The sequence below is a fragment of the Lycium barbarum genome, chromosome 4, assembly GCF_019175385.1.
Source record: "Lycium barbarum isolate Lr01 chromosome 4, ASM1917538v2, whole genome shotgun sequence".
NCBI classification, from domain to species: domain Eukaryota; kingdom Viridiplantae; phylum Streptophyta; class Magnoliopsida; order Solanales; family Solanaceae; genus Lycium; species Lycium barbarum.
Genome location: NC_083340.1, coordinates 140,670,178 through 140,696,083, shown reverse-complemented (window position 1 = coordinate 140,696,083; position 25,906 = coordinate 140,670,178). Strand labels below are relative to the sequence as shown.

General features: G+C 39.6%; 1 pseudogene; it reads right to left on the bottom strand.

Annotated features, from left to right (window-relative positions):
• Nucleotides 1-810: 810 nt before the first annotated feature.
• On the bottom strand, nucleotides 811-23,870 carry LOC132636679 (chlorophyll a-b binding protein 1C, chloroplastic-like; annotated as a pseudogene).
• Between the last annotated feature and the right edge of the window lie 2,036 nt (nucleotides 23,871-25,906).

Below are 25,906 nucleotides of genomic sequence, written 5' to 3'. Positions count from 1 at the left end.
TTCTCACATTTCAGAGTTGAGCAAAATAGTAGATTTAGGTTGAAAAAGATCTCTTCTTCTTCAGTAACTTTCCTTTCATATATATAGATCGTCATGGCATGCACTAATTTTCTTGCTCTCATTCTGCCCCTAAAGCGAGCTCCTACTCCTCCTTCATGGGAAGGCAGAATGGTGATCCTACTTATAGTACAGGCCCTTCAATTGCACTACTACAAGAAAGATTCAAGCAATTGGAAAGAGCAAAAGAACAGAGAGAAAACGGAACAATAAAATTGTTCTCACAGCCTCAACTGATGACACCAACCAAGAATTATGCCCATGTTAAGCCAGAATTCACACATGAACTCATTCTTCAATTGGAAATACTCGAATATGATCAAGATCAGCTATTTCTTGAACTCAGTTTGAACAGCAAACGGACAGGCTACCAAGTCAGAAAGACTCAACCTTTGTGGCGGGCTTTAAAACCTAAATATAAATATGAAAATTCTGAGGTTGATACTTCTCTTCATTTGTAGTAGACGCATGATTTTGAATTTAAGTTATATACATGCACAGTGTAAAGATACTTATTTAAATACACACAAATGTAAAGATACTTTTGGCACGGTCATATTAGTATAATTTAACCTGTTATAGCAGGTTCGTTACCATTTTTACCAGGTTCCCAGTTACTGTTTATCCTGGAGATTTACGTGTAATTACCCTATAAGAGACATGATTCTGCATATACTCTTTGTACGGCGAGTGCATAGAACTTCAGTGCTTGTCTATATAATAAATGTCAGTGTTATGCATAGTATAGAATGATACTATCAAAATATAGTAGCTCCAATTCAGAGGAAACTTCTAATGATTATCTTCGAGATGAAGAGACTGAATTGGAGAATATGTAGTGTTGGCTTTTGCATATATATTACCAGCAAGTTCATTGTACATAAAAAACATGCAGCAGCCCCACAATTTTTTTACATATTAGTGATTGCTAAATTCATTTTCCGGGTACAAAGTTTGTGGCAAAAGCCCAAGCATTGTTGGCCACAGGGTCAGCGATATGGTCGAAAAGGTTTTCAATTGGTCCCTTTCCAGTAACAATAGCTTGAACAAAGAATCCAAACATTGAGAACATAGCTAATCGTCCCATTCTTGATTTTTTTCACCTTCAACTCAGCAAATGCCTCAGGATCATCAGCGAGGCCAAGAGGGTCAAAGGCACCTCCGGGGAAGATCTTGTCAAGGCCTTCATCTAGTAGGCCTCCACCAACTCTGTATCCTTCCACAAAGCCCATAAGGACAATTTGGCAGGTTGATACGCTCAAATTACACCTATTAATGGCGTAAAGCGGACGTTGTCAATTATAGTAACCCAAACAAGGTTGGGGTCGAATCCCACAGGGAATATGGAGAGAAACGGTTACTAATCGTATGTGATACTAGTCTTTAAAGGCTTTTATCCTATTCCTGATAGTTTGAAATGTTTGTTGAATAATGTAATTGAATACTTTGACTTAAAATGTAATTAATGCGAGAAAGAGACTAAGGTTGTGTTCCCCAACTTGATTAGATATTATGCTTCAGGTTTCAATGTGATAGATTTCTAATGGTTGTTCTATGAATATGCACTTGATCTCTTAAGGACTTCCTAATGTTTCCCAACAGTTAAGCAGTATTTCCTCTTTATGATTCTTCCGAATATAAAAGAGTTGCAATCGAAGAGCGACCAATAATGCCAATTTAGACTTGTTCTTATTCCTAAGTTAGTCTATTAAACGAGGGTTAACGCCTCGAGTCATTGTTATTCAATCTTACCAATATTGATTCTCTTTCCCAAGAAAAGTTAATATAATGGCTTCGGCTAATGCTTGCAATCATTACCCAACGCTAACGCACAAAGATAGAATAAATAATAACAACCATTATGCATATATCAATAGTAGAAATCCATTCACATAATATCCATCATGGGACCCACAACCTTAGCGTTAAAGTTAGCTACTCATAATTTTGGCTAACAAAGAAAGCTTAAAAGTTAACATAATATACTTACGATGCGAATACAATATGGAATGAAAGTGAAGTTGTTGCTTTAAATGCTCCAACCACTTCTAATATTAAAGACCTAGAGTTAATGCTCCCAAAAGAAATCTGAATAATGAAATTAAAACCCTACTTTAAGTATTTATAGGGACAACAATCGCGCCAAGTTTCTGGACAAAAACACCCTTACGCGGCATCGTTACGGACCGTAACCTGTGTTACGGTCCGTCCTTCATTCCGTCCCTTTGTCAGCATGCTGTCACGACCACCATGCGATGGACCGTAACACAGGTTACGGTTCGTATCTCCCGGCGGATCATGGCCTCAATCTTCAGGGGCCAATGCATTACGCCATGACGTTATGCCCCGTAATCTGAGTTATGGACCGTCCGTCCTTCTGGGGCGTAACCTGTGACACTACTTGGCAACTTTCTGGAAATTTAAGAGACGTTACGGTGAGGGTTACGGTCCGTAACATGAGTTACGGACCGTCCTTCATAGCGGCACGTATCCACTCTGGTACGGATCACGTTACGGTCCGTAACATGAGTTACGGACCGTCATTTAGCTCCAAGTTGTCCGTTTTTTCATCATTTCTTATCATTTCCGATCCTTATTCGACCAACCCTATAAAACACAAAAATAACATAAGAAACGATGTAAAAATACTTAAAAACGAGCAACACTTCTAGTTACAAAGGCATAAAATGTGCCAAAATTCACGGCACATCACAAGTCCAGATAGCGAGGATTCTCTGGGCGTGGACGAGGTTTGGGTTACCAAGGTAGTCAAGACCACCTTCAGAGAAAATTTGAGATCCATCCTTGAACCAAACTGCCTCACCGAAGGTAACACTATTCTTTGGTAGGATTTCAGGGAAGACACAGCCCAGAGCACCAAGCATGGCCCAATGGCAGTGGATCACCTCAAGCTTATGGTTTCTGGCGAATGTCTCTGGGTCAGCTGAGAGTCCAGCAGTGTCCCACCCTATTACACTCCGTATCTTAGAACTAAGGTTAGACTCATGTCATTAGAGCTTTAGTGGAAAAACTGAAGGTTTGAACGTTTTGCGAAAATGGTTGATAGGCCTACTTCGGGCAGTCATAACTCCTTGATTAATTGAGAATTTGGGAAAATACCCTTAATGAAAGTTGTAGTATGTAGAAATACCTTTCTAATGATATAACCAGGCCAATCAGAGATCGGAGCAAGGAGATATGATCGTCTCAATATGGCTAATAGTAAGGCACTTAAAATTCTATAGAATCGGCTAAGTTTCGATACGTCTGCCTTCCAGTCAAATTTCGTGAAAATCTGTTGGGCATATGAGGAAAATTAAAACATGAAAGTTGTAGCCCTTTGAAATATCTTTCCAACGGTATATTGTGGAGCCCAAATAGAGCTCTGTACAAGAAGTTATGTCCATTTTACCGAACACTATGCAGAACAAACACAGGTCCCTTGTGAGGGCGCGTGCGGGCGCGTGCGCTGGCCCCGCGTCGCGCACCGATCTCACAAAAACCTCCTCTCTGAATATTGACTGCAGGGGGTCGTGTGCTGCATGTGCATTGCGGGCCCATTGCAAAAAAGGTCCGGGTTCGGATAAAAAATCGGGATTTCGCGTTTTAAGTTATATTTAAGCTTGGGGTTTATTTCCCTAACACCCCTAGTCACGCAAAATCACCCTAAAGTCTGAGGGAACAAGTCCCAAGCCTCAAGAACCCTCCAAGGTAAGTTTTATCATGATTCTAGATTGAATTCAAGTCCCTAATCCCTTTCTAACTTGAGTAAACCCTTCCAATCGATAGAGTTGTGAGCGGAACATTTTTGTTGAGCGTGGAAACCTTAGAACTCGAATTCAAGAGGATTGAACATCAAAAAGGTAATGCTTCTACACTCTAATCATTCATAATAGTGAATTGATGAGTTCTTGGGAGAATAGTAAATGGGTTTAGTAAAAAGAATTACACGAACTATAGTAGGGTTTTGACTTGTTGACTTGAGATTGTTATAATGATATGGGTGATGGAGAATGATGTTAATTACACCTAATTAAGATTTTAGAATCACCTAGAAGTAATAGAATGGGAATTGGATGAAGAAACACCATTAATGGAGATTATGGAGCTTTATGCCCACTAGGTGTTTGATAAAATGCTTAGATGACCAAAGCATGAATATTATTGCTAATATAGAATCCCTTTGACTTGTATTGATATAGATCAAACTTGAAAGGGTTAACAAACATTGTATTACGCTCAAAGGCTGGAATTAAGGTATTTGAGGCTAACTATCTACGTTAGGGAATGTTCATGATTCTCCCTACGCCTCATTCTTCATACTTGTCAGTAATTTGACTCAGAATACAGTTTAGCCCTAGTTTTATGACATGTGGTAGAACTGTTATCTTGTAGGGTTGCAGTTACAGAATTCATTCATGGTTGTCAATTTGAATATCATGAACTCAGCACGTAATCTTTATAGACTTATGTATTGTTACCACATGAGTCTCAGTCTAGAAATTCAGTATGCTCAGAAACAATCAGTATTTTCAATTCATTCCAGCATGTCTATTTCAGTTCAGCATTGTTCATTGTTAATTATGGTCTCAGTCCTTATTAATTAACCATAATTAAACATATGTGATTTTGCCCAAGGGCACAACACAGTCTTATGTATACGTATACATGGCCGAGGCCATTGACTGACGCACTACTAAGCCGAGGCCATAGCGTGCATTTATTATTGGGCCGAGGCCCCACATATACAAATACAGATAATACAGATGATTCAGATACAGAGCAGGGAGTATTCATATCTCTACTTCCTTGCTATTATAGTGACAAATATCAATTTCAGTATTTTATTGCTTCAGTTTCTTTACATACCAGTACAATTCAAATGTTCTGATGTCCCTTTTTATTGCTTGGGGGCCTGCATCTCGCGATGCAAGAAGCGATATACAGGTTGATGACTCAGCTATTTAGGAGTGGACGTATTAGCTACTGGTGAGCCCCAAATTCCTTCGGGGCATTGTCAACTATCCAGTTATTTCAGTTCATAGACACCTCTATTATTCAGTATTCTTAGAGGCTTCATAGACACAGTTCAGACAGTCAGATATTTGTTATGTTAGTCTTGTTGACACTTATACTCAGTTGTTCAGTTGTTTTGGTTTAGCCATGTTGGCTACTTTCAGATATTTTCAGATTGTCTAAGTATTTCCGCATTATGATATTTCAGTCAGACTTTTAGTTAATCAGCATGTGTTAGTTTTATCTTATAAGTCAGTTATGTTTTGGTATCACATGTTGATTCAGCCAGCCAGTTGGTTCGCTCGGTCACATGCAGTCAGGCACCGGGTGCCGTGTTACATCCAGGCCCAGGTTCGGGGCGTGACAAAGCTTGTATCAGAGCACTAGGTTCAAGTGTCTTAGGGAGTCTATGAAGCTGTGTCCAGTGGGGTCTCTTTTATATGTATGAGGGCCCCACACATATAAACAGTTAACTACCAAGACATTCAGGATTTGTCTCATTTCTTTCAACTCTAGATCGTGCCATGAAGCTTAGAGCAATAAGTAACTTCTCTTCCTATCGAATTACGTATGTTTCAAATACGCAGGCGACGAACAAGTAATTCAAGGCCCAACTGAGGTTGATTATCCATAGGGGTACAATTGTGAAATACTTGCTGGTAACAAATGAGACTCGAGGTGTTATTGAAAGGTGAATAAAGAGTAAGTTTCCCGAGAAAGGGTGTTGTATAATGAATGGGAAGTTGAATAATAATGATGTTCTTGAGAAAGGAGAATGGGATACAACAAGGAGAGGATATCAGAGAAATTAGAAAAGGAGTTAAGTCTGCAGGAAACATAAATCATGGAGGATCTCAAGAAGGTGGGGGCAAACAGTTTTCTACCGGAAGCTATCAGGACCCACTCCATCTGTAGCTAGTACACTAGTCTCGAGGTCTAGATAAAATAAAAAAGGTCAGTTAAGCTAGAAACAGAGTTTAAGAGCACCAGCCTCTCAGTGACATACCAGTGTGAGCCACAGAACTTTTCAGAATCTTATCTGTAACAAGTGTTATAGAAGACACCAAGGGGTGTATCGTTTGGGGCCTTGATATGTGTTTCCGTGGCTCCTTTTAATTCTCAAGCCCGGTCAGGATATAATACAGCTAAGCCTGGTATTTCAGTTCTCAGTGAAGACTACTTGGAAGCTTCAGCAGGTCATCAGGATAAAGAGGTATCCCCAGTTATCACCACAGATAAAATTTTTGTACGAACTATGCCTGTTAATAAAAGAGGTACATATTAAATAATAACCATGGGCAGACGATATTAAATTTTTGGGAATGATTTTTTTTTTAAGTTAGTCAGATTAGAGTTAGAGAGTACGATGGTTGTAAGTTACTATAAGAAGTAATTATTATTATTATGAGATAAGGAGATGTGACAGTTCTAACTTAAGCTATGTGAGTAAGTGTTTATTCCAGATGTGTATAGTCTGATACGATTTTGAAGTGTATAGAAAGCTTGGGTTTAGTTGTTCCAATCTTTCGTATAAGATAGATGAAAGTTTCTTAAGTGTGATCCATAGTTCAGAAAAGATAGTATACGACCATAGAATAGCGTCAGATGATGAGAGAGAGTTAGAAATAACTTAGGTTATTTACAGCAGAATAAGAAAATATGAAGCTAGCAGGTGATTAACAGAAAAATAGTAAGTAAGTTTTGAGTAGATACAATGCATTAGAAATTTCAGCAGAACTATTAGAAATTTGATTTGATTTCCTTATTCAGATGAACACCTTAAGTGGGTGACAGTTCGGATACATCCGAATGTGTGTTAGAAACCAAGGACTTAAGTTAAGTTCAGAGTAGAGTGATTAGTGGAAGAAGAAATCAGCTAAGCTGTAAGAGAGCAAACTATAGAAGAATAGCCTTTAAGAGTTGTCAAAAGGGGTTGTCCTAAGATTTACAGTGTGAGCAGAGTTAAGTCGTTAAGATGGAGTATGCCAGTTATGAATACAGTAGCAACCAGTTCATGTAAGTAAATTTAGTTTTTCCCATGAGAAATTGCTCAGATATGAGTGAAAAAAAAAGTCGCCAGTGTTGTAGAGTACAAAGGAATTACAGAAGATAAGGAACGTTAATTGGATCCTATCAAAAGAGAAGAATTTGTAAGTATAAGACGTTAGCCTTGGTCTAAGGGGGAGATGCATAAATCGCCAGTAAGTCCAGTGAGATAATTGAAGACCCGAAGGGTTAGTATGAGATATGAAGAACCTCAGTTCAGTTAAGTTGGCATAATGAGATAGTCTCCATAAGGAATATGCCTCAACTTAGAGGAAACCCGAAGTGAGTAGAATGATCGTCGAACGAATTGTGTCAAGTTCAATTACTATCGATTAGTCGATCACAGAAAAGCTATAAAATCATGCCCAATTATGTGTCACAAGGGTAGTGCCATTGCATGAGACTCTAATCTTTAGGGTGCTAGTCATAGACTTAGCGCACAACAGTACTATGAGTATTTTAGGAAGTATCTCAGAAAAAAGAAATCAAGTATGGGAAGTACAGCTCATGATTTAGGCAGACAAGAGACTATGGTGAAAGAAGTTCACCGCTTATCCAAGCTACGAATTCGACTCTCGGACTCCGAAGTGGGTGGAGTTGTTGCCCAGAACATGGCTTATTCCTCTTTAGTCATTGAAGTTAGAGAGAAGTAGTTTGATGATTCCTACTTGCTGCAGATGAAAGAGGGGATTCACGAACAGAAAGCCTTAACTTTTGAACAAGGGGGAGATAATGGTACCTTAAGATACCGAGGCAGATTATGCGTTCCAGATGTAGATGGACTCAGAGAGCTAATTATGTCAGAAGCTCACCATTCTAGGTCTACCTCGTTCAGCTAGGAGGCATGATTTAATTTGGGTGATTATGGACAGACTTATGAAGTCAGCGCACTTTTTACTAGTTAAGACCACATATTGAATAGAGGATTATGCCAAGTCATATGTTAATGAAATTGTCAGATTGTATGGGACCTTAGTGTCCATTATTTTAGATTATGGTGCTCAGTTCACAGCGAACTTCTGAAAATCCTTTCGGAAAGGATTGGGTACCAAGGTGAACCTTAGCACAGCTTTTTATCCTCAGACAAATGGTCAGACAGATACGCTATTCAGATTTCATGTTATAATATTCATGTTAGTTCAATACTCAGGTATTTATGTCAGCTTAATACTCAGATATCAGTCCAGTACTCACGTATTCATGCCAGTCCAGTAATTAATCAGCTCAGTATTCAGTTAATCCAGTATTCAGTTAGCTCAGTATTCAGTCAGCCCAGTCTTCAGTCAGTTCAATAGACATTCAGTTTAGTATCTCAGCAGTTTAATAATCTTGTATTCATTCAGTTCAGTAAGCTTGTGTCCTTGATTTCAAGGTAATTGGGATGGCACCGTTTAAAACCCTTTTTGAGTGAAGGTGTAGATCACCGATTGATTAGTTTAAAGTTGGGGAAGCAGAGTTGTTAGGACCGGATTTGGTCTATCAGGCTATGGAGAAAATCAAGTTAATTCAAGAGCGTTTGAAGACGACTCAGAGTCGCCAAAAGTCCTATTCGGACATGCGGCGTAGAGACTTAGAGTTCCTAGTTGATGATTGGGTGTCTCTGAAAGTTTCCCCTATGAAAGGCGTTATGAGATTTGGGAAGAAGGGGAAGCTTAGTCCTTGCTATATTGGGCCATATAGAATCCTGCAAAGTATCAGGCAAGTGGCTTATGAGTTAGAATTACCACAAAATTTGGTTGCGGTACACCCAATATTTCATGTATCTATACTGAAGAAGTTCATGAGAGACCCGTCTCTAGTTGTTCCTATAGAAATCATAGGGGTTAAAGATAGTCTGTCCTATGAAGAGATCCCAGTGGCTATTCTTGATCGTCAAATCCGCAAGTTGAGAACTAAAGAGATTGCTTCAGTGAAAGTACTATGGAGAAATCAAAAAGTTGAAGAGGCTACATGGGAGGCTGAAGAGGACATGAAGTCTAGATATCCCCATCTCTTTGAAGAGCAAGTAGAAAATGCTGAAGGTAACTAACCTTTCCATTTAGACCCTTATAATATAATCTCCATGTTTTCAGTATTCAGACAGTTCAATAGATATTCAGTTCAGTAATGTTACACCTCGAATTTTTTTTTGTTGATGAACAGTGAATAGGCTAACGAGGAGTACAAGTATACGGTATTTCGATAAGTGAGGAATGACATTTGATGATCCTAGTTAAGATTTCAAAGATGTTAGAGATAGGGGAAGAAAGGTGGCCTAGAGAAGGCAAGACATACGATAAGTATCAGAAAGGAATTATGAGTAACGAGTTAATGAGGATTTAATGATGTCTGGGAGAAGAGTGATAACGTCCCTTAGATTGGTATTGAGGTGTTGAACAAGTGCTAAGAAGGTTCCATAAGGATTGGAGATCAAACTAGTCGACGAAACGAACTTCGGAATCACTGGGGATTATACGGCCAAACATACTGGCCGTATAAATTACACGGTCCGTATGTTTGGGACCGTATAATCAACCCAGAATGGCACAAGTTTCTGGACCAAACATACGGCCAAACATACGGCCCGTATGACTTGTACGGACCGTATGTTAGTCCGTATATTTGGTCGGGGACAGCTTTGTCATTAAATAAGGGACCAAGTGTTATTTCATTTCATTTCCATATCACACCCCTTCTCTCTAAAACATCTCTCTACATTTATTCCATAAGATTTCAAGAGGTATTAGTGATAAACAACATAAACCAAGTGAATCAAGTGTAAGAAAACCCATTAAAGATCCTTCAAGTCAAGAAAACTCATTGGAGATGAACTAGGGTTTTTGCTCAAGTGGAGTATTATCAACCAAGGCTTGTTCCTCCAAATTCTAAGGTAAGATTTATGATATTTCTATATTGCTTAAGGTATTGGAGAGTTGAAATACTTGGATTGTAGAAGGGTCTAGAAAAATAGGTCATGAATGTTGAATAGTGCCATTTTGAGTTATAACTTGAATTGAGTCATGAATCTTGTCGTGTTGTGATGTGAATATGTTATACATGGCGATGAGAACGTGGGATAGGAAATGTATATGAATAAACATAGTCGTGTGTTATGGCCATGGATATGGGTGGTTGGAAGTAAATTGAGAAATGTGGATAATGTGGATGAATAATGACTATTGTCATGGTATTGTGAATGTATTATTAACGTTTGGGAGTTAATATACGTTATGGAGGAATGTCGTATAAATAAAGGAGATGCTGTCCGATTTTCTCTAGTTTTAGTCATGTATGCTAGCCATCGATTTCTAATGATAGTATGACTTTAATGAAGGTAGAAACGTGAGCATTGAAGAAGCACGTGCAAGAGATAGAATAGTTGAACGAAAAGGTATGTAAGGCTAACCCTTCTTTCATAAGGCATGGTTCTTTGGCCAAACATCTACATCTTCTATAAGTCTGATATATCCTTCAAGTGATTCTATCTTTCGAGCTATTAAGCTCATGATTCGCGATATGCTACGATTGTACTAAGTTCCTCATATGACGAGTAAGCCTATAAAGATAGATGTAGTAGATGATGATAATGATAGTGATGATGATAGTAAGATGCTTATGGTCTATTATGTATGTGTAACTATGTATGACTATTATGGAACCCTCAGCTTATAAGGCCGGGTAGAATATGTATGTATATGCTTATGTAATGCGCGCACACCTCTGCAGAGGGTACAGATAACCCTGAAGCCTTGGTAGGGCTAGGTATGTGCAACCTTGAGCCTTGGTTGGCCAAGTATGTATGAAACACCGAACCTTCGTGGTCGGGTATGCCATATAATTAGTGATATATATATATATATATATATATATATATATATATATATATATATATATATATATATATATATATGACATCAATATGAGTACGAATATGCTAAGTATATATAAATGTTAGGTAAAGACTATGTATATGGAATGTTTATGAGATGTAAATGATACGAAATTAAGTATGAATAGAAGTATGACTACGAATACGAAAGGGGTTACGGGAGTAAATGAATACGGGTATGGATGTATGTACACGGATACGTAATAGAAACGGAATGTCCCTATGGAAAGAAAGTAAGTGCTATGACGATGATATTATTATCTCCCATCCTATGCTATCTCATATGTTGTCTATTATGCTTTCATATTGATATTGATCATGCTTTACATACTCAGTACATTCTTCGTACTGACATCCTTTTGTTTGTGGACGCTGCGTCATGCCCGCAGGTGCACAGGGAGACAGACTTGATCCATAGCTATATTCTCAGGGACTACATAGCGGAGCTCTATTTCATTCGGAGCTATAACTTTTGGGTACTTATTCTTTGTGTACATAATTATGGGCATAGCGGGGTCCTGTCCCGCTCATGTGATATGTTGTACTCTCCTTAGAGGCTCGTAGGCATGTGTAAGTGGTTAGATGTGTCTGGCCTTGTCGGCCTATGTTTTGTATATCATTTTGTTAGCCTTGTCGGCTCATGTACATTAATGTGACATAGATGCCAATGATGATATAAAGGCAGTGTTGTCCAACGAGACTAGTATGATTGATGGATAGATATGTATGCTTAAATATGGGGGCTCACCTAGATGTAAGTGTAAGTGTAAGCCAAGGGGTGCCCGGGTGGGCTAGCACCGAGTGCCCATCGCGGCCCCCTAGTCGGGTCGTGATAACAGTGGTATCAGAGCAGTTCAGTCCTAGGGTGTGTCTACGAGTCGTGTCTAGTAGAGTCTTGGTTATGGGTGTGTTGCGCGCCACACTTATAAACAAGAAGGTGCGGGCATTTTAGGAATAAATGACCTTCTTTCTTCATAAGAATCGTGCGATAGAGCTATGATACCTTAACCGTGTGTTGTGTATTTCAGAAATGCCTATAAAGAGAAAGGCTGCAGCAGCCTTAAAGGGCAAGACGGTGGCAGAAAAGCGGGGTGAAAGAGCACCGCCACCGGTAGTAAAGGAAAGTGAGTCCCAAAATGCGGCTCAATCTCAGTCCTCCCTGACAGTGCCTATGACTGAGGAGCGTGAGGGAGCCTCAGCCCCATCTCCAACACCTCCAGCTCCTCCACCGGATGCTTCAGGCCAGGATGTGAAAGAGGCCATACATTTGCTTACTCAATTAGTTGCTGCCCAGACTCAGCGGCAAAGTACAGGGCAAGATGACAAGGCTGTTAGTGAAAGGGCCCGTGACTTCATTACCTTGAACCCTCTAGAATTCTTTGGATCAAAGTCTGATGAGGACCCTCAGGACTTTATTGATGGTATGTTGAGGACGCTTCGATTGATACATGCTTCGGACACCGAATCGGTGAAGTTAGCGTCATATAGATTGAGAGATGTCTCGATCCATTGGTACACAGTTTGGATGGCTTCACGGGGAGCCAATGCACCTCCCCCAGTATGGCAAGAATTTGTTGATGCTTTCCTCCGACACTATATGCCTCCAGAAGTTCAGCGAGCTAGAGCCGATAAGTTCTTGAATTTGAGGCAAGGTAGCATGAGTGCTTTAGAGTATAGTCTCCGCTTCAACTCTTTGGCTAGGTATGCTTCGGCTATGGTAGCGGATATGGGTGACCGAGTGCACTAGTTTGTGAAGGGCCTAGGGCCACATTTGATGGATAAGTGCTTGACTGCGTCCCTTCAGGACAATATGGATATTGCACGCATTTAGGCTCATGCTCAAAACTTAGAAGAAAGTCTACAACAGTAAAGAAGTGAACGTGAGCAGGATAGAGGGTATAACACGAGGGCCAGATCTTCAGGTCCGATGAGCGAGTTCAGAGGTGGGCTTAGGCAGCAGTTTTCTAGGCATCCAGGCTATTCTATGACTAGTGCACCTCCATGGTTTTCAGGCCAGAAATTCGATAGATCTGCTCGTTCAGGGCCGAGTCAGAGTTTTTCAGGGTCTCAGTTCAGAGGTGATTCGGGTCAGGCGAGGCCACCTGTACCACGATGTTCCCAGTGTGGGAAGTTTCGTTGGGGTCAATGCCGATCGGGTTCAGATGTTTGCTATTCGTGTGGTCGACCAAGCCATATTATGCGTGATTGCCCCTCAGTTCAGGGTAGAGGTAGGACCCAGCCTTCAGGGTCAGTAGCCGGATCTTCATCTTCTATACGCCCTATGGGGCCAGGTTCACATGCGCCAGTCGGTCATGGCAGAGGCAGAGGGAGAGTTCCCAGTTCTAGCGGTCCTCAGCACTGTATTTATGCTTTGGCTGGACGCCAAGATCTTGAGTCTTCTCCTGATGTGGTCACAAGTATATTATCGGTATTTTCTTATGATGTATATGCTTTGATTGATCCGGGCTTCACATTGTCCTATGTTACTCCATATATTGCGGGTCGATTTAGAGTCGAACCGGAGTTGATAAAACCTTTTGAGGTGTCTACACCCGTGGGTGAATCGGTAATAGCTAGCCGAGTATATAGGAATTGTGTAATTGTGATTTGTGATCGTCGTGCCATGATTGACTTGCATGAGTTAGAAATGGTGGATTTTGATGTTATTATGGGCATGGATTGGTTGGCTTCTTGCTATGCCAATGTTGATTGTAGAATGAAAATGGTTCGTTTCCAATTTCCGGGAGGACCAGTTCTAGAAAGGAAAGGGAATACGGCGTCACCAAAAGGTAGGTTTATTTCCTATCTAAAGGCAAGGAAAATGATTACGAAGGGTTGCATTTATCATCTAGTTCGGGTTCAAGATGTAGAAGCTGAATCTCCCACTCTTCAGTCAGTTTCCGTGGTGAATGAATTTCCGGATGTGTTCCCGGAAGAACTCCCAGGCCTTCCTTCCGAGTGGGAGATTGATTTTGCTATTGATGTGTTGCCAGACACTAAGCCTATATCTATTCCTCCTTATAGAATGGCACCCGCAGAATTGAAAGAGTTGAAGGAGCAATTGAAAGACTTGCTTGAAAAATGCTTTATTAGGCCTAGTCCATCCCCGTGGGGAGCACCCATATTGTTTGTCCGAAAGAAAGATGGATCTTTGAGAATGTGCATTGATTATCGGCAACTGAATAAAGTGACGATTAAGAACAAATATCCTCTTCTGAGGTTTGATGACTTATTTGATCAATTACAGGGTGCCAAATGGTTTTCCAAAATAGATTCGAGGTCCGGGTATCATCAAGTGAGAATTAGGGAGAAAGATATCCCTAAGATAGCCTTTAGAACAAGATATAGTCATTTTGAGTTCCGGGTAATGTCATTTGGGCTAACTAATGCACCGGCAGTATTTATGGAATTTGATGAATAATGTGTTCAGACCCTTCCTAGATCTATTCGTGATTGTATTCATTGACGATATCTTGGTGTATTTTAGATCAGAAGCAGAACCTGCGGATCATTTGCGTACTGTCCTTAGAGTTCTTCGAACTCGAGAGTTGTTTGCAAAATATTCTAAGTATGAGTTTTGGTTGAACTCAGTGACATTCTTGGGGCACATTGTTGCAGCCGATGGTATTCGAGTGGATAGTCAGAAGATTGAGGCCGTGAAGACTTGGCCAAGACCCACAACTCCTACGAAGGTTCGTAGCTTTCTGGGCTTAGCAGGTTATTACAGGAGATTCGTTGAAGGTTTTTCTTCTATCTGCACCACTCATAAAGTTGACCCAGAAATCAGCAAAGTTTCAATGGACAGATGCTTGCGAACGTGGTTTCCAAGAGTTAAAAGATAGATTGACTTCTGCCCCGGTCTTGAAACTTCCAGAGGGATTGGAAGGATATGTTGTTTATTGCGATGCTTCGGGCATTGGGCTAGGCTACGTATTGATGCAACATGGTAAGGTGATTGTGTATGCTTCAAGGCAATAGCGGAAACATGAGAAGAATTATCCAACCCATGATCTAGAATTGGCTGCAGTGGTTCATGCATTAAAGATATGGAGACATTATTTATATAGTGTCCATGTGGATATTTATACAGATCATAAGAGCCTTCAGTATATCTTCAAGAAGAAATAGTTGAATTTGCGGCAACGACGATGGTTAGAATTGCTAAAAGATTATGATGTCAATATCCTATACCACCCCGGAAAGGTAAACGTTGTGGCTGATGCTCTTAGCCGTAGATCTATGGGAAGCTTATGTGATGTGCGACAAGAAAAAAGAGAAATGACTCGTGAGCTCCAGCAGTTAGCTAGCCTAGGAGTCAGAGTGGTGGACTCAGGTAGCGGAGGAACTACCATTCAGAATTCAGCAGTCTCGTCGCTAGTAACGGAAGTGAAAGCGCGACAATACGAAGATTCCATGCTAATGCGTTACAAAGATGCGATCCCTCAGAAAGAGGAGTAATCATTTGATATTTCAGGAGACGAAGTTCTTCAATGCCGAGGCATATTATGTGTTCCTAATGCGGCAGGTTTACGCCACCAAATATTGAAATAAGCCCATTGTTCCCGTTATTTTATTCACCCCGGAGCGACGAAAATGTATCATGATCTTAAGTCTATGTATTGGTGGAATGGGATGAAGAAGGACATAGCGGAATTCGTGGCTCAATGTCCCAATTGTCAACAAGTGGAAATCGAGCACCAAAAGCCAGGCGGATTGTTGCAAGCTATAGAAATTCCAACTTGGAAGTGGGAAGTAATTAACATGGATTTCGTTACAGGCTTACCCCGTTCTCGACGTAAGCATGATTCTATATGGGTGATTGTGGATAGACTCACAAAATCAGCTCATTTCTTACCAGTCAGAACGACGTATGTGGCAGGAGATTATGCAACGCTGTATGTTAAAGAGATAGTGAGACTCCATGGTGTTCCAGTATCTATTATCTCTGATAGAGGGACTCAGTTTATAGCTAATTTTTGGAGGTCTTTCCAAGAGGGTCTAGGGACCCAAGTGAGCCTTAGCACGACATTTCATCCACAAACCGATGGACAAGCTGAGCGTATCATTCAGACTCTTGAAGATATGTTACGGGCATGTATGATAGATTTTGGAGGTAGTTTGGTTGATCATTTGCCACTCATTGAATTTGCTTACAATCATAGTTATCATTCTAGCATTCAAATGGCACCATATAAAGCTTTATATAGGCGAAAGTGTAGATCCCCAATTGGGTGGTTTGAAACAGGAGAGGCTAAATTGATAGGGCCAGAATTGGTCCAACAAGCCATAGAGAAGGTTAAGCTCATACAGGAGCGGTTATTAGCAGCTCAAAGTCGTCAAAAGTCCTATGCGGATAATCATCGAAGAGGCTTAGAATTCCAAGTGAAAGATTGGGTATTTTTTAAAGTGTCGCCAATGAAGGGCGTTATGAGATTTGGCAAAAAGGGGAAGCTTAGTCCCCGATACATTGGGCCTTATGAGATTGTACGAAAAATAGGCAAAGTGGCCTATGAATTAGATTTACCTCCGGATTTAGAGTCAGTCCATCCAGTTTTCCATGTCTCGATGCTTCAAAAATGTGTTGGAGATCCTACTAGGATCGTCCCAGTAAATGATGTTCAAGTGACAGAAAAGTTAACGTACGAGGAAATACCCATTGCCATATTAGATAGGTAAGTACGGAGGCTTAGAAACAAAGAAGTGGCCTCAGTTAAGGTTTTGTGGAGAAATAATAACCGAGAAGAGATGACATGGGAAGCGGAATAAATCATGAAATCCAAGTACCCACATTTATTCCAACCTTTGGAAGAAACCCAAGATGAGACATCAAGATCATAAGGTATGTATGATTTCCTTTTTATGCTTTCGGGTGGTGTGTGGCCAAATTCTATTGCTATTATCTTGTGGCCCTGTAAGGCATTGTTGTTATGGGTTGTTGTGACAGGATGGTAGTGCCATATTATAGGGGAAACTCTGGCGAAATGTTTATAGAATTACAGAAGACTTAACATTCGAGGACAAATGTTCTTAAGGAGGGAAGAATGTTACACCTCGAAAAAATTTTCCTTGATGAACAGTGAATAGGCTAACGAGGATTACGAGTATACGGTATTTCGATAAGTGAGGAATGACATTTGACGACCCTAGTTAAGATTTCAAAGATGTTAGAGATAGGGGAAGAAAGGTGGCCAAGAGAAGGCAAGGCATACGATAAGTATCGGAAAGGAATTACGAGTAACGAGTTAATGAGGATTTAATGATGTCTGGGAGAAGAGTGATAACGTCCCTTAGATTGGTATTGAGGTGTTGAACAAGTGCTAAGAAAGTTCCATAAGGATTGGAGATCAAACTAGTCGACGAAACGAACTTCGGAATCACTAGGGATTATACGGCCAAACATACTGGCCATATAAATTATACGGTCTGTATGTTTGGGACCGTATAATCAACCCAGAATGGCACAAGTTTCTGGACCAAATATACGCCCTGTATGAATTGTACGGACTGTATGTTGGTCCGTATATTTGGTCGGGGACAGCTTTGTTCATTAAATAAGGGACCAAGTGTTATTTCATTTCATTTCCATATCACACCCCTTCTATCTAAAACATCTCTCTACATTTATTCCACAAGATTTCAAGAGGTATTAGTGATCAACAACATAAACCAAGTGAATCAAGTGTAAGAAAACCCTGTTGACACCCAAATTTTGTCCCTCCTTTATTTAATTTTATTCACTCGGGCGTCTAATTTACTGATGAGCTAAATACATTATTTTCACTACTATTGTTTTCGCTACTTTTATTTTCAACATTACAAGTATTACTTTATCACAAATTTTAAATGTTCGTCATCGTTTCATTTTTTCGGGTTTGGAATCGTTAAATTAATTACAAGACAACACTTTGCCAAATCCTTTATTTCCTACATATTAATCACTAATTATCATAGTATATATATTGTACTAGTTACTAAATTAGAAGCCCAAAAATAACTAAATAGAGGAGGAAGGATCAACAATTTTCAGCCAAATTAATGACCCGAAATACAAATACAATATTATTTTCTTACCCAAATTTTCGACTCACATTTTCAGCCCAACTAAAATACTCAAAATGAGTAGCCCATGTTTAATCCAGTCCAGCCCATATTTCACTAAACCGACCCAACCCAAACAATTCCCCACCCCGGCCCAGCGAATTAATACCCAATATTTTCTTACCCTAAACCTCTTTCTCTTTTCTTTCTTTTTCCCCCAGACCTTCCGCCTCCCCCTTTCTTTTCTCCCTTCTCTCCACCATCGCCCCTCACGTTCCCTCCACTAACTGTTTCTCCCCACGCCTCTGCCATCCTCCCTGCCACTTCCACCACGCCTGTCCCCCGCTTCCTCTCTCTCATACGCTCCTTTCTCTCCTTTCTTAAACCCGAATTGAAACCCTATAAGGGGAACTCTCTTGAGACGTTTGCAGGGGGGATTTGGCTGGAGAAAGGAGAATTTTCAGTTTTTGGGGAGGAGAATCCATCGTTTTATAAAAAGAAGAGAAAAAAAAAATAGAATCCCACATCGACAAAGATCTGGAACCACGAAAATCCCCTACAAAACACAAGTTTTAATCAATAAAAACAGCCAACAATTACTCTATTTTCCTTTCCTTTCCTGTTTAAAACTCTAGTCACTTTAATCGGGTTCTTCGAGTTCGAGTATAAATCCGAGACGTCGACACCCACTTCACTGCACCCACAAAAGGTCAGTGTGCTCTTTTATTTCGAATCTAAAATCTGTGATGTTGTTCGTGTATGTTGTTGCTTCAGTTTGATTAAATTTCAGTTCAGCACCTTAGTAGTATTGTGTATGTTCAAGTTTTAGTTAGTCTAATTTCGGTTTAGTAACGAGTAATGTTTAATTTACCTGCTGGTTATGTTAGTTAAACAATGTTTGTGAGTTGATGTTTTGATCAAGGATGGTTTTATTGGGTCTGAATTACTGCCATTATGCGACCAGTTTTAAACCTTTTGTGTAAGACTTGATCCTGGTTGATCCTTATATCGTATGATTTTGTATGTTGACACAATGAGTAGTATATAAATTGATGCGTATCCTTGAGGCATTGCCTGTACTTGCCTAATGTATAATTTTGATAGCTTGTCCAAGTATCTCGATCCCTGTGGGTCTAGTTCTGTGTTTTCTCAAAAGTATGTGTGTGGTCTGATGTATATACTCATACTTAGAACAACTGGTGATTACTTTCCTCTACGTTTGTCATGTCTACTTATTAAACAAGTCAAGAAAACTCATATGACGAGTATCGCGATATGCTACGATTGTATTAAGTTCCTCATATGACGAGTAAGCCTATAAAGATTGATGTAGTAGATGACGATAATGATAGTGATGATTATAGTAAGATACTTATGGGCTATTATGTATGTGTAACTATGTATGACTATTATGGAACCCCGAGCTTATAAGGCCGGATAGAATATGTATGTATATGATTATGTAACGCGCGCACACCTCTGCAGAGGGTACGGATAACCCTGAAGCCTTGGTAGGGCCAGGTATGTGCAACCTTGAGCCTTGGTTGGCCAAGTATGTATGAAACACTGAACCTTCGTGGTCGGGTATGCCATATAAGTGCTATATATATATATATATATGACATCAATATGAGTACGAATATGCTAAGTATATGTAAATGTTAGGTAAAGACTATGTATATGGAATGTTTATGAGATGTAAATGATATGAAATTAAGTATGAATAGAAGTATGACTACGAATATGAAAGGGGTTACGGTAGTAAATGAATACAGGTATGGATGTATGTACACGGATACGCAATAGAAACGGAATGTCCCTATGGAAAGCAAGTAAGTGCTATGACGGTGATATTATTGTCTCCCATCCTATGCTATCTCATATGTTGTCTATTATGCTTTCATATTGATATTGATCATGCTTTACATACTCAGTACATTCTTCGTACTGACGTCTTTTTGTTTGTGGACGCTGCGTCATGCCCGCAGGTGCACAGGGAGACAGACTTGATCCATAGCTATATTCTCAGGTACTACATAGCGGAGCTCCATTTCATTCGGAGCTATAGCTTTTGGGTACTTATTCTTTGTGTATTGCGGGGTCCTGTCCCGCTCATGTGATACGTTGTACTCTCCTTAGAGGCTCGTAAGCATGTGTAAGTGGTTAGATGTGTCTAGCCTTGTCGGCCTATGTTTTGTATATCATTTTATTAGCCTTGTCGGCTCATGTACATTAATGTGGCATAGATGCCAATGATGATATAAAGGCAGTGTTGTCCAATGGGACTAGTATGATTGATGGATAGAAATGTATGCTTAAATATGGGGCTCACCTAGATGTAAATGTAAGTGTAAGCCAAGGGGTGCCCGGGTGGGCTAGCACCGGGTGCCCGTCGCGGCCCCCTAGTCGGGTCGTGACAAGTAATCATGTATTCATTCAGTCAGTTCAGTGATCACGTGGCTCAGTCAGTTAGTTTTAGGTATCTTAGTTACAGAATAAACGCTGTCAAACTTCCATAGAGTCTCAGAATTAGCCGCGATTATAACCAAGACCATCATTCGAGGATGAATGATCCCAAGAGGGAGATAATGTTACACTCCGTATCTTAGAACTAAGGTTAAACTCATGTCATTAGAGCTTTAGTGGAAAAACTGAAGGTTTGAACGTTTTGCGAAAATGGTTGATAGGCCTACTTCGGGCAGCCATAACTCCTTGATTAGTTGGGGAATTTGGAAAGGTACCCTTAATGAAAGTTGTAGGACGTAGAAATAACTTTCTAACAATATAAGGACCAGGCCAATCAGAGATCGGAGCAAGGAGATATGATCGCCTCAATATGGCTAATAGTAAGGCACTTAAAATTCTATAGAATCGGCTAAGTTTTCGATACGTCTGCCTTCCAGTCAAATTTCATGAAAATACGTTGGGAATTTGAGGAAACTTAAAACATGAAAGTTATATCCCTTTGAAATAGCTTTCCAACGGTATATTGTTGAGCCCAAACAGAGCTCTATACCAGAAGTTATGTCCATTTCACCGAACACTATGCAGAACCGACACAGGTCCCTTGTGAAGGCGCGTGCGCTGGCCCCGCGTCGCGTACCGATCGCACAAAAACCGCCTCTCTGAATATTGACCTGCAGAGGGTCGTGTGCTGCATGTACATCGCGGGCCCATTGCATAACAGGTTCGGGTTCGGATCAAAAATCGGGATTTCGCGTTTTAAGTTATATTTAAGCTTGGGGTTTATTTTCCTAACACCCTTAGTCACGAAAAATCACCCTAAAGTCTGAGGGAACAATTCCCAAGCCTCAAGAACCCTCCAAGGTAAGTTTTATCATGATTCTAGATTGAATTCAAGTCTCTAATCCCTTTCTAACTTGAGTAAACCCTTCCAATCGATAGAGTTGTGAGCGAAACATTTTTGTTGGGCGTGGAAACCCTAGAACTCGAATTCAAGAGGATTGAATGTCAAAAAGATAATGCTTCTACACTCTAATCATTCATAATAGTGAATTGAAGAGTTCTTGGGAGAATAGTAAATGGGTTTAGTAAAGAGAATTACACGAACTATAGTAGGGTTTTGGATTGTTGACTTGAGATTGTTATAATGATATGGGTGATGGAGAATGATGTTAATTATACCTAATTAAGATTTTAGAATCACCTAGAAGTAATAGAATGGGAATTGGGTGAAGAAACACCATTAATGGAGATTGTGGAGCTTTATGCCCACTAAGTGTTTGATAAAATGCTTAGATGACCAAAGCATGAATATTATTGCTAATATAGAATCCCTTTGACTTGTATTGATATAGATCAAAGTTGAAAGGGTTGACGAACATTGTATTACGCTCAAAGGCTGGAATTAAGGTATGTGAGGCTAACTATCTACGTTAAGGAATGTTCATGATTCTCCCTACGCCTCATTCTTCATACTTGTCAGTAATTTGACTTAGAATACAATTTAACCCTAGTTTTATGATATGTTGTAGAACTGTTATCTTCTTGGGTTGCAGTTACAGAATTCGTTTATGGTTGTCAATTTGAATATCATGAACTCAGCACGTAATCTTTATAGACTTATGTATTGTTACCACATGAGTCTCAGTCTAGAAATTCAGTATGCTCAGAAACAGTCAGTGTTTTCAATTCAGTCCAGCATGTCTATTTCAGTTCAGCATTTTTCATTGTTGTTATGGTCTCAGTCCTTATTAATTAACCATAATTAAACATATGTGATTTTGCCCAAGGGCACAACACAGTCTTGTGTATACGGATACATGGCCGAGGCCATTGGCTGACGCACTACTAGGCCGAGGCCATAGCGTGCATTTATTATTGGGCCGAGGCCCCACATATACAAACACAGATAATACAGATGATTCAGATATAGAGCAGGGAGTATTCTTATCTCTACTTCCTTGCTATTGCAGTTACAGTTATCAGTTTCAGTTTCAGTATTTTATTGCTTCAGTTGCTTTACATACCAGTACAATTCAAATGTGTTGATGTCCCTTTTTATTGCTTGGGGGCCTGCATCGCGACGATATACAGGTTGACGACTCAGCTATTTAGGAGTGCACGTATCAGCTACTGGTGAGCCCCAAATTCCTTCGGGAAATTGTCAGCTATCCAGTTATTTCAGTTCGTAGACACCTCTATTACTCAATATTCTTAGAGGCTTCATAGACACAGTTCAGACAGTAAGATATTTGTTATGCTAGTCTTGTTGACAGTTATACTCAGTTGTTTTGGTTTAGCCATGTTGGCTACTTTCAGATATTTTCAGATTGTCTATGTATTTCCGCATTATGATATTTCAGTCAGACTTTTAGTTAATCAACATGTGTTAGTTTTTTTATAAGTCAGTTATGTTTTGGTATCACATGTTGATTCAGCCAGCCAGTTGGTTCGCTCGGTCACATGCAGTCAGGCACTGGGTGCCGTGTTACGTCCAGGCCTAGGTTCGGGGCGTGACACACCCGTAGTCACCAGGGAACTCACCAGTCAAGTGTGATGGAGTTTGCTCAGAGAATGGTCCCAAGTACTTTGGTCTGTCTTCTCCATACCTAATCCATCAAGCCACATTTTTTGGTTACATTTATTTCATCAAGCTCTGGATTTACTAAATTACAATTTTACTTTCTCGGTGGATATCTTTTGGTGTATCTAAATAATTGATGCGAAGGAGAGTCTTGGCACAATAGTAACAATTGTTGTGATGTGACCAGGAGGTCAAGGATAGTCATAAAAGTATAGTTGCGTGCAGAAATGCAAAATAAAATTGCATAAAATAGACATGATGTGGTTTGGCCCTTATTTGAATTTTACCTATAGCGAAAGTTTAGAGCACCAAACTGCCTTATACATAGAATCGACAACTCTGTTTCTATGCCACAAGTGTTCAATATTAACATGTCAAGATTTTGCTTTGGACCCATTTCTAATTTCTTTAAAAGTGGAAACTATAAGTGTATAACATAACTAAATGATTCATGAATAAATCATTGAAAATTAACAATATGACTAAAAGACTACATAAATATATAGTAATTTATTCAAGATTTGAGAAAAAATTAAGAAATTACCAAATGCTGAAAAAATTAAGAAATTACCAAATGCTTTGTGGGGCACTTTTGACAGTACGTCTCATGGTGACACATCCACCACCAAAGCTACCAATCTTCCTAACGAGCTCATTTTGTGACTTAAGAGTTGTTTGGCCAGCAAATGCAGATTGTTGAATTGCAGAAGTAGCCATTTTAGCCTCTCTTTTTTCTTCTTTATGATGATGCTACTCTTGCACTATGAAGAAGTGTACTATCTATTAAATAGCTTGGGAAGGGAGGTTTTTATATGAAAATTAATGGATTATGAGGATCACAAAGTGTACACCTAAGCAGAAGCTGATTGGTTCCTGCTTTGGATTTGGAATTCCCTTGTGATTTTTTATACTGAAAGAATGAGGCCTTTGCTTTGCCATGTGGATATCAAATATCTCTTGGCTGAGATTGTTCTTTCAAATATACATTACACTGGACCATGTTCACGTGTTGAATAAGTACGAAGTATACTAACTACCAAAAAAATAAAAAATAACAAATAAACAATAAAGTAACTAGCTCCTGACTTCCTTGGTGTTCTCATAAAAGGCTCACTGGTTCATTTTCGGAAGTAATACTACAAAAACGAAAAACAGTGTAAACGTTGTTATAGCCCCTAACTTGTTGGAGTCAGTCGTATGAATCATCTATATTTATTCTGCTCCATTTGGGCCTGTTTTGGTCGAGAATGGATTATCTAAATTGCATACCTATTGTTACATGCCATACAATATCTCACTAAACTAAAACGACTCTGAACCTAATGCAAGTGTCACGACCCAACCAGAGGGCCATGACGGGCGCTCGGAGCTAGCATACCGAGCACCACAAAACATACATGCATCCCATCATATAATCATACCTGAGTGGGCCATCTTGCTAACTCATTAATATAGTCAGCTATAAGGGACACCAGCCCAAAAGATATACATAAACGTCATCAAGCTGAAACCAAGTATACAAGCCGACAAGGCTATCAATATAATGATACAACAACATAAGGACCGAGAAGGTCATAGAACATTTAATTGTGCATATCTGTCTACGAGCCTCTACTGAAGTACATAACATAATAAGGACGGGATAGGACCTCGCCGTACCCATCTGTACACAAAGGATCATACCAACTGGACTGCAACTCCGGAACAAGTGGAGTGCTCCTGTACAACCGCTGAGAAATCAGCCTATGAGTCTGAATCGTCTCCCTGTCTACCTGCGGGCATGAACGCAGCGTCCCCAAACAAAAAGACGTCAGTACAAATAATGTACGGAGTATGTAAGGCATGGATAATAACATAATGAAAATATGAAGATAACATAAGATAAGAGAGATCAACCTGAACCTCTGAATGCCTTTTAAGGCAAATGTCATGCATGCTTAGCTTTTTTTTTTAAAAAAAGACATATATATATATATATATATATATATATATATATATATATATATATATATATATAATACCATACCTGGCCATATAGGCTCGGTGCTATCATCATATCATCATCATCTCGCGTCCGGGGCATCTCGCCTGGGGTAACATCATAACATGCCCACTGTAGTGGTGTGCACAATAGGTGTCGTACCCGGTCGACTATAGCGCTGCTCGGTGTGAGAATATATATATATATATATATATATATATATATATATATATAAAGCATGCATGAGAGCCCAAAGAAAATCTATGACGTTATCAGAGTGACACAAGGTCGGTAAAATTCTGATTATCATTATGGAACTATTATCATGGACATATCTCACCTTGAAGGACGGAACAATAATCATAAGATGAGATCAACATCAATAATAAGATCAATAACCATAATATGAGATCAATAACCAATAATTATGAGATAAGGATCAACAATATCATAAGAACATCAATAACATATGCTTCTAATATTTCTAAGAGAAGAATCGTTATGGACATCCTTTGTGTAAGCTCGAAACAAAGGAATTATGCCTTAAGAAAGAAAGGGACAACCTTAACATACCTTGTCGCTCACTTAGCTACTCAATGCTTAACTTCCGAGCTAACAAATCTACATACAAGGTAAATCATACCAAAATTAGTCTAAGGACATTCTTAAACCCTATGTTAAACTAGTTTCTAAGTTAATGGAATTCGGCCAGCATTTCCCCTATAATATCCACTTCTATCCATCTCCAAATCAAACCCAAACATCAACAACAACATTCAACAATAACAACATCAAGATACAACAAGATAAACAGCTGCAAATCCGTCCCAAAACTTCCTTCAAAAATCGTCCA